The sequence below is a fragment of the Thunnus maccoyii genome, chromosome 13, assembly GCF_910596095.1.
Source record: "Thunnus maccoyii chromosome 13, fThuMac1.1, whole genome shotgun sequence".
Classification (NCBI taxonomy): domain Eukaryota; kingdom Metazoa; phylum Chordata; class Actinopteri; order Scombriformes; family Scombridae; genus Thunnus; species Thunnus maccoyii.
In genome coordinates, this window is record NC_056545.1 from 6,866,783 (window position 1) to 6,877,362 (window position 10,580).

Below are 10,580 nucleotides of genomic sequence, written 5' to 3' on the forward strand. Positions count from 1 at the left end.
TACAAGTGTGCATTACAAATCAAATCTACTTTCATTCATAATTTGAGTCACACGATAAGAGAAGAAAACATCGTTACATTTCACCATTAACTCTGTTTACTTTCACTTCTTCTGTTTCTGTCAAATTAATTCGAAACAGCGCCACCCCTTTACCATTTAGTGGCCAAAGCGGGTATTACAGTCGTAGTGTTAAAGGGATAGTTCGTATTTTGTGAAGTAGGGTTGTATGAGGTACTTTATCCATGCAGTAGATGGGGGTCAGGAAGCTAATCAATGTGCTAATCCCCTCAGGGACAGCAGCAAAGTGTATTTTACGTCATCACAATGTGAAGTCAATGGGCCGGGCGGGAATTTGTGCGTGGGGTCAGCGGGAGAAACACTACTGCCCATATTCAGGGGGCTGCACAATGTGGAAGCAAACCCAGAGGCTAGAAACTTTTTTTGGTGTATATGCCAGCTGAGCAGTTCTTATTGGACTGAATGGGCGCCATTTTTGGTCCAGTATTCAGCTCTTACAACACATCCACGGTCTTGCCAAGAAAAGCAGCTCCTATTTAAGTGCTCAGTCAGTACCATGTCTGAGAAAAGCCACTAGATGGCGCCGTTTATCAGTTTGATATCCTAGATTTGTTAATGTAAATGTTCATTATGTTTTCATTTCATTGTGGTTGTATTATTATTAGCACCATAACCACTGTTATTCGCTTTATCAGTATAATTTGGGTAAAGTTGTGTGTCATTTTTTCTCTTTTCTTCCTCTCTGTTTTGTCCAAGGTGCTTAGAGAACATGGCCAATGTTTTATATGAAATGTGATAATGTTGATCAGGCAGCTAATGTTATTACAGGAGCAACAGCCTTGAATAAAGTAGATATAATGCCTGTTAATTTGAACTTTCTATTCTCATTTAGTAATTGAATTGGTCTGTATGAGCAATCATATTGTTTTTAAGGAGTGTGATGGGTTTTTTTTTAGCAATGGAGTCAACAGGAAGTGTCAGCTGAAATTTTGGAAAGATTAAAGTTGTCTAAAAGATGTTGTCATTCTCAGCAGAGGTGGTTTTAAAAAGTCAGTTTTTGCACTGTAGGTAACAAAACTTGCATCTCAAGTTACAGTTACATTCCAGGAAGAGTTAGTAATGTGGTTAAGTTAAGCTGATCCTTTGATTGCAATGGCTGGATGACACAATTTAGGACATTAAAAAAACTTTGTGGGTAGAAAAAACAAAAATGTGTCTCAATCCTGATTATCCTGCACTCATAATGTTGTTTTTACAAGAACAGACCACCAACCCATAGTTACATTTGTACATAGTTGCATTTTAATGAACAAATCAACACATTACACCAAATATATACAGCTGTCCATTTAATCACAACAATAATATTCATGCCATCAATATCCTCCATGTAAAAGAGGGTTTGATGAAAGTCTGGATTCTAGTGCCCTTATTATAGCCAAGAAGAATCATAACCATATTTTCTAACTGCACCTTTCTGTAATTTATTGTTTCTTTAACAACTCACAGCTACGCTATATCTCAGCAATGACTGGTAGTATCGGAGCCTTAAATCTTCTGGACTGTCTGCATGTGGTGCGACAGCCAGACGCCCAGACATACACCACACCTGCCTGGCTGTAGAGATCCATCTTTCTATCTGCCCGTCTGTTAGCTGAGGGTCTGTTGGCAGCTTCAGCTGCCTGTTTTGCTTCATCTGTCTTTTTTTCAGAGCCTGTCATGCCGTCCTCAGCTGTCTTTCTGCTGTTCGCATCAGCAACCCGCCCACTCCTGGGGTCCTTCTGGCAAATCTCAGCACGGTTTGGACCCTGGTTTCCATCTGAACTGGAGAGAGCGGGTTGACGTGATGAGTAGCTGATATGGGAAAATTGCCACCCTGTCTTCTTCCTCTGCTCTCCCCATCCTCTGCGGACAAGCCGGGCTGCAGTGAGGATAGAATCCGCCTGGCTGTGCAGCTTCTCCAGGGGCTCAGAGAGTAGAGGCCCAGGTGTGGCTGAGGTCCTACCCAGACTAGAAGTCATGGTCTCTGGCTTACTGCTGCCCTCCATCACCCTGTAGTCTCAAGTCTCCAGCTCAGCTTCTGTATTACAGGAACAGCTGGTTTGAGGTAGAAAATCTTCAGTTGTTTTGAGGCACCTGTAAATCACATTGTTAAAGTAGTAGATTAGATGAAATGAGATTAGATCAGATTGGATCAGTGGTTCCCAACCTAAAGATCAGGACCCCCCAAAGGGTCACAAACTCTGAGGAATTGTGAAATTGTTAACTGGATCAAAAGCATAAAAAATGAAATTTTGCTTCAGAAATTTATGCATATTTTTCAGACTTTTTTCCTAATTTTTATGTTTTACTTGGCTAGTTTAATCTCTTCAGACAAGAGAAGCAAAAACCACAACTCACAGCCATTCTCAACCTGTGATGAGAGATAACAGGTTGTGGAAATTGCTTCATTTTAAGGGATAACAGGCCAAAAAAACCTGAAATGCATTTTTTTAAAGTAAAGGAAAAGCTGAAGAGGGCACAAAAGCCATGACTGTAGTTTTTAATCCTAAACACAGTCTGTTATTGTATGAAATTCACCAGCTAGTCGCTTACTTGGCCATGTGATGCTGGGCATGTAGCATACAATGGGTTTATCATAACTTAACATAACTAACAGCTGCTTGCTGCTCCTGTAAAGTGATGTTTGCAGTCTCAAAACAAAGGATTGAAAAATGCTAAAACACTGCAAAGTTGTGGGGAAACTGCAGAACTGATGATAATTTTCTGTGGGTTACTGGTGCTGCAGTGGCTGCAGCTGAGACAGTCCCTATATGTTCAAGACAGTCTCCACTAGGTGGAGGCAAAGATCCAATGAAAGACCACAAGCTAGACTGGAAAGAAGCTGATATTTTCCTCTGTGTTTAGTCATGTTTCAATGAACTAACCTGTGGATGCTGAAGCTGTCGTTGCAGTGTTTTGGACAGGAGTACAAATCTGTCACGCTGTGGGTCTGGAGACCCTGACAGCCACCACAGAGCCCAGGCTGAGACGTCCTGGTCAGCTTCACCATATAAAAGAACAGGATGTCCCAGCTGAGGTAGACTGAAACCCAGAGCTCCTGGCTGCAGAGGTGCAGGAGGAAGAATATGAAAAATATGAATAATAACAAGATGAAGAAGACACAACAGTATGGCTGCAGTCTCACACTGATCATATTAAGTATTCTTTACAAATCAACACAGCTTTAACCTATTTTTAAGCATGGCTGCTTTACATATTAGTAAAATACTAGCATTATATACTTCAATGAGTGGCTGAAACAAGCTGATACATATATGATACTGTCAGACAATGTGGAAAAAGATCATGTTTCTGACCTGAAAGCTACTTAAAGGGAAATAAAAACAGGATGTGTGCAGCTTTCAGCACATTGTTGTGGTTCCCTGGCTGTACAGACAGAAACTTTCTCACTTCTCTCATATCCCCCCCCTAAATAAAAATATAACCACCCAATTCCAACAATCAAGGTCAGACTAGCAAAGTGTTCGCTACCTGTCCAGCACAAAACAAGAAGTTTCAAGCTACTACAGATACATGCATACATACATCTACAGTATATCTAAATATTAATGAAAATCATGCAGCAATCATGCAAACAGTTGCAGTGCATCTTTATATAATTTACAAAAATACATCACACATAACTGTTGATTCAGTAAATACCAGATTTCAGTATGAGGTCGTCATTTCCCTCTTCTCTCCTCTTCCTCCTGTCAGGACTGAATGCTTCGCCACTACTCTCTCTCTCTCTCTCTTTAACCCCTCTCTCTTTTGGTTTCTCTCTCTCTCTCTCACTAACTCATACCCTCTCTCTCTCTCTGTCTCTGACCCTGTTTCAGTCCCCATTTAAGTGATCTGTGCCGGTTACCGGTACAAAGTACAGTTCAGATTACGGGCAACATTTTGTATGGAATTGGTGATGAAATTCAAGGAAAAAAAGGGAAAATATGTTGGATGAAATCAACTATAGAACGGCAAAAGTAACTAAGAAGCAAGTAAGAATGAAAAACATCAAAATTGAGTTAAGGAGTGATTGTTTTCTACTGCCCTTGTCTCTTTATCTGAGGCCATGTCCAAACTAATGCAGATATGTTTTGTAGTCTACACTGATACACCAAAACAATCAAAAAAAATTTACAAAACAATCCCAAATAAAGGTCCACTCACTAGCGTTTTTTGGTGCAAGTTCAGTGGCTGTTTTCATTTCATCAATAGCAGTTGTAAGACTTCTCACCCAAACTGGCTTGAAGTTAAAGCTGCACGAATCAATATTTTGTAATAACAATGGATCAAATGACAATGTGTAATGTGAGAGGGGTCACTCGTAGTGATGAGCCTACAGAGAATCATCACACGACACGACGCATTTTAGCATCTTTCAGCGTATTGTTTTGGTTTTACGACCCACAACTTGACTGTTATGAGTCATTCGAGGTGCTCTCATTGACCTAATTTCCAGTTAACATTTTCAATATTTAACTATTTCCTAATCTTCACTGTGCGCTGTGAGTTGCCCCCACAGAAATAATAAAAAAAAAAAAGTAATCATGCTCTGGTTTCACAACCGAATATTGCAACAAAAACTAATGAAATTCATTGTTAGTGAAGGTTTTTGCAGGTACGTTCAATATGAACATTTTGCAACTTTGCAGATATGTTCATAAAAAACATTTGCTCATAGCATTAATAAAGAATGTAATCTGGGCAGTATTACTTTTCCCTCAACATATATGCTGTTGCACATCAGTAGTATATAAACATATTTACAAGACAGGGTTGCTATAGCTGCTACATGCATCATTTCATTAAAACAAATTTTATAATCTTCCTCTTTTTTCTGTTTTCTCTGCACTCATTTTGCTTGCTGCTGAACTTGGGAAATTAAGAGATTTCAAACAGAAGTTCCAGATTATGTTGATAGAGGATAAACTTTAACGTCACTCCGCGAGGTTGCCGCTCTGCTATTTGTTTGCTCTGATCTGACATTTGCTGTCTGGTCTTCATCTCCTGAGTTCAGCAAGTTTATGTGATGTGGACAAAGCAGGAAGACCGTTGGACACTGGGGTTTGAAGTGTGTGTGTGTGTGTGTCTGTTGAGTGACCACATATTGAACCAGTTCTTGCAACAAAGTAGCAGGATTCAGGAAGTCATTGCCAAGAAACTTTGTACGAACAGATTTGCTTTTAATTGGCATGTACAAGTGAGTTAAGAAGGAGCTTTCACATTCTTCATCAGTTTTATCAATAATCTTGTTTTAGACTTCTCAGCTTTAGCAAGACGTTGTCTGGGAATGTCAAACATTCCCTCTTTATTTTTCTCACGGTCTAACTTTTTTTTTTGGCAACAGGACTTGAAACTCCACAAATTGAAGTTATTTTCACTCTTGGGTAAGATTTTTGTGAACGTATGCTACCCATAAACAAATAACAGTTATACTTACACGGTATAGCAATGTGGTGAATATGCTGAGGATCAAATCTCATGAACACGTGTCTACTGATGTACACGTGGCATTCATCAAGTTGAAATGAGCAAATTCATGACAGGTTTGTGCAGTTCAGAGATTTGGAAACCTTGTACAAGCATGCTGCATTGAAAGGTTTAGGATAAGATTACGAAAAAGCTCTTGTATGATTTGGGTCGTTTTGCTTGTTGCTTTCATATCAGATTTGGATCAGTTCCTATGTTTAATCAGTATATTTGTTTTATGTCAATGTGCAATGTACACCTGGGCGTTTTTACTACTTTTCTCCACTGTATTGTATTATTTCTGTTAACATGTGTGCAGCTGTTGCACTCGCATGAACAAATATTAGGATACAAGTCAAGAACATGAGACTGTAGTAACCCTAACAGGTCTCAACTGTTCCAACTATCTGTGGCTTTCAGTAAATCATGTGATCATCATGGCTTCATAAACTGCCTGTCACGTTTCTCCCTCCATCTATATAAGGCTATGGTTCGAAGTTCACATAGGGGAAAGCAAAAGGTGTATCATAGTGCATCAGGGTCAGTTTGCCCGGTGTGTGCTGGCTCTTAGGCGCCATCGATCTGGGTTGAAGGTAATGGGAAAGCTGCTGAATCAGTAGTCCTAGCCTGAACCCAGAAACACGTGCAGTAATGCAATAGACCTAACATTAAAGTACAGTATCCCTTAATAAATGTATCCTAATAACAAGTATTGTCTGTGTATCTAAAGTCTGATATATTTTATTCCTCTGTTCCATAGAGCTGCATTGTTTTCCAGAAACTATCAATGAGCCACACATCCTTCTTTACTATGAACACACACACTGCAGTTTATTTTGACTCATACACCATACTTCTGCATGAAATACCTATTAGGGCACCAAATGTGTAGGATGGAAGTCAGAAGATATTTGGAGATGTGTTGGCTTTGGTTTTATCTTGCGATTTGTTGATAATAGGAAAAATAAAGAGTAAAACAGACTTATTCTCTAAGGTGTTATATTCAAACATGGAAGAAATTAATACAGAAATGAATGTTTTGTCTTATTTCATAAAATTCAAAAATCTTTTAATCTTTTTTGCAGAACATATCCAGATAATGTTCAGAGGTATCCTGGGATGTGATCCTCACTCTGACAATAATGTTGCAAACATTTCTCACATCAAGGATCTTTGAGGGAGCTTTCGAAGAATCCGAGCAGTGATTAGCGAGAGACATATTTCTTCTGCTGCAAGAGGCTGATGATCACCACAGTTTACAGTAAACTAGGTGGTCTGGCAGCGAGGACAGCTCTGAAACTATTCCAGTAATAGAAAGTAAACTGATGAGCTGCTGATAATGCATCTGACTCACTCTAAAAAAAAAAAAAAAATCAATAAATAGTAAAACTAAAGTGTTTCCAATGCAAACTTTATTTTACAACTTTATTTCTACTGCACCTTTCAGTTACAAGGTACTTTACAGTTGTACATAAAACACAACAAGGGTTTTGGGGAATAACCAAACAAAGAAAAATATAACAAAATATAAAAGAAAAACATAAAACTGTCAGAATAATAGGGGATAAAACTGCCAGCTGTGTTTTTAAAAAGCCATTCAAAATGTGGTACTGACTCATCTAATCTGAGACTGAGATGGTGTTTGTTCCACAGTAAAACCATGATTGCCTTTGGCCTGGATTGGTCTGGATTCTTGAACTTTTACTACTTGATTTGCAGATCTTAGGGGGATCTTTGGGGTCTTGGTGCAGAATAAGGAGTTTAATGATCCAAACTATATAGCAGACCCAAACCATGCAGGTCTTTAGAAGCAATCAGAATCAACATCTTAAATTAAATTCAGTTAATTCAGCCAAACTGGAGAGATATATATTATCTTCGTCTAGTGCAACTACTGCATCATAAAGTCAAATAAATAATGATTTGTAAAAGTCGATGTAAAAGGAAGTGAAGGTGTGAATGGTGGTGCTAGATGGAAAGTGAGGGCGCCACCAAAATCAGTAGGTTTCAACCTCTGGACACCATGAACATCTGAGAATCCATCCAGTAGTCGTTAAAATATTTCAGTCTGGAACAAAGTGGCGGTCCGATTGACAGACTGAGATTACCATACTGGCACGGCTAAAAATCAGATTTTCACCTGGATTTTGGGTTGATTATTTTACGTCCAACTTTCACCCATTTTTTGACAAACAAACAAATGAAAAATTATATTATTATTTTTAATAAAAACAAAAATATAACATGAACTAGCTATAACATGCAAAATCCATAATGCCAAAGCTACAACACATGAGGAGGAGGCTGTGGAGGTGGAAGAAGTACACCTGCACACCTGCACATCTGCATGAATATGAACGGAAGTTATTGTCAGTTGGTAGCTGATCAGCTGATGTATCAATGAGCCAATAATGCTGAAGAATTAAGGAAACACTGATAATTAATCAATTGATGCGTCGCTAACACGTATTTCCAGGTAATGTTCCAGTGGATAAGTGTGACTAAATGTGTCTCTGTATTTTAGATGATGATGATGATGTAGAGCAGGTATAATAATCACTGTGGCATTCAGTTTTCTTTGTTAACTGATCAGGAATGCAGGGCTTGGCAGCTCAGTGTTAACAGATGAGTTTCTGTTTTGGTACACTAAAGTCAAATCAACACCGTACCTTTTTTTTTTATTATTACATTACATAATATACTTTCTATTTGTAGAAGCATTGACACAACAATCTCACATCTTTACAAGGTTGATAAGGAAAGAGAAATGTATCCACTTCAGTCAGGGAAGGTTTTCTGGGGATCGTTTTTACAATCGCAGCCCATTTACAGCCTTTACTGTGGTTTGTACTTGCAGTTGTTGGTGTACAGTAATTGTGAAAAGATGGGAGAGGATATTTAGTCATGACATATGTCCAGATTTACTAAAGGAGGCCAAACAGGTGACCTTTTGGTCCCGAACCCATCTAGTGCATCACTTCTACCTGTTCTGGACAACTTGTTGGTTGTGTGACCTGAATTTCCCACGTTTGATCTATGCCATTATTACTTACTGTACATAATAAAGGAGAAATATAGCTATGTTTTATGGACTAAAGCAAACCCAAAGATTGAAAGATTTGCCTCATCAAAGAACAAAAGAATTGTTCTTTGTTCATATCCTTAAAATTATTTATTTTTGCATCTTCCTGATAAGTATGCATATGAATACTGACTGTATGTGTCAAAGGTAGAGTAGAAAAACCTCTTGTGGTGTGTTCATACAGTAAGCAAAGAAATTATTTTGTACAAAATCAATGAAAAGACCGTAGTGGGCACAAAAAGACACATGCTTTATGAATCTACTTCATAAACAAACAGAGACAAAAGGGTAAAAAAGGAGGCAGATGGGAGGAAAACACGAGAAAGGTCAGTTAAATTTTGAGCTGAACACAAACACAGCAGAGGCACCATCCACGCACATAAAGTCCCTGAGTACCGAGCTAGTACAGCCACTGCCTGTACAGTCAGATGGCTGTTTTTGGGGGCAAACAAACAAACCATTTACTAAGTAGTTTTAGTTTAAACTTAACCAGAATTTGAAGGAGTACAACAGCAATTTAATAATACACTTTCATAAAATTGGAGGATTCAGAAGAAACAAAGAGCGGTCAAAATCGAAGCAGCAGAGGCCGAGATATCCTGACTAACTGATATTGCAATCGGATCACAATGTGGACAGAATTGAGATAACAACAGCGCTTGGTATCAAATGTAATTATTCAGATAACGTATCCAGATAAAAATCACATGTTACCAGGTGCTGAAGTGACTGACAAGTTGTATTTAAGCATATTTTCATTGCTGTTTGTCCCTGTTTTTGAACATTTTGCAGTAAAAACAGAATACTGTGATAATATGCAAGGGTTTGTTTTTTTGGTAACACTTATTGTACCATTTAATGTTTGAGAAAAATGACCCCGGTGATATAAATCACTATTTGTTACCATGAAATTAAAGTCAGATTGACTGATAGGCATGCTTGTTGGAAGTTATATAAGAACAGTGTCACACAATTTTTTGTACATTAGGCCATGACATGGGTTTTATAGAGAGCATGCCAAGGCCACACCTTCACCTTGCTGGTTCAATAAATAATAGTACAAAAGGATAATCAAGGAGTGCAGGACAGACCAGTACATCCAGTTTACAGGTGTCAGGTGTTCTGCTGTCTGCAGGTATTTCTGAACCGATGGAGAAATGACAGATTCTCAGTGCAGACCTCTGCTGTGACAGAACGTTCGACTCAGAGCTCTCTCATCAAAGACACAGGTGAGACATTAACTGTGCTATAATTAATGTACGCTGGTTTATATACATATTTACTTTTATTATTTTTAACTTGTCTTAATTACTTAAGAAATTACAATAAAAAAATCCCTGTAAGTCAGTCCACTGTATTGAAGACTTGAGAGGGTTCTCCTCAAGCACTTGCTAAATTCACAGTGTAACAGTCCTGAGACCCAGACTGTGGTTTTCATTCTTAAATTGGTTATTGATGATGTTTCTGTGAGAAACATTTGATTTCAGGGCTATTTTGACCAATACGCTTTTTTGACCAGTGAATTGGTTGCTCTGCTAACGTGACAACTTATGAACTGGTATATCAGCGCTCGAAAAACACAAAGAAGTCTCAACACAATGGCCTCAATTCACAATTTATTTCAGATGTAGAGAAATAGAGAATAAGTGATCTTCCCAAGGCTTGTAGGGGAGGTAAGACTGTTAACACAATGAACAACATAGATAGATTTCATATAAGCATCCAAAATCCCACCCAGAAACCACAACATCTTCTGTAAAATTGTGTTACGTTCCATAGTTTTACTCACTTAAATGACCAAATTGAGTGAATATTTTGTCATTTTGTCTCCATGTTGCAGCAGAGATATTACCAAATGGCAGCAATACATTTTAGGCACTTTGTGTATGCATATATATCTTATATGAGTGACATTATTAATCATATGCAACATGAACTCTACATTCTGGTTCCTCCTGTAGAAGCCACC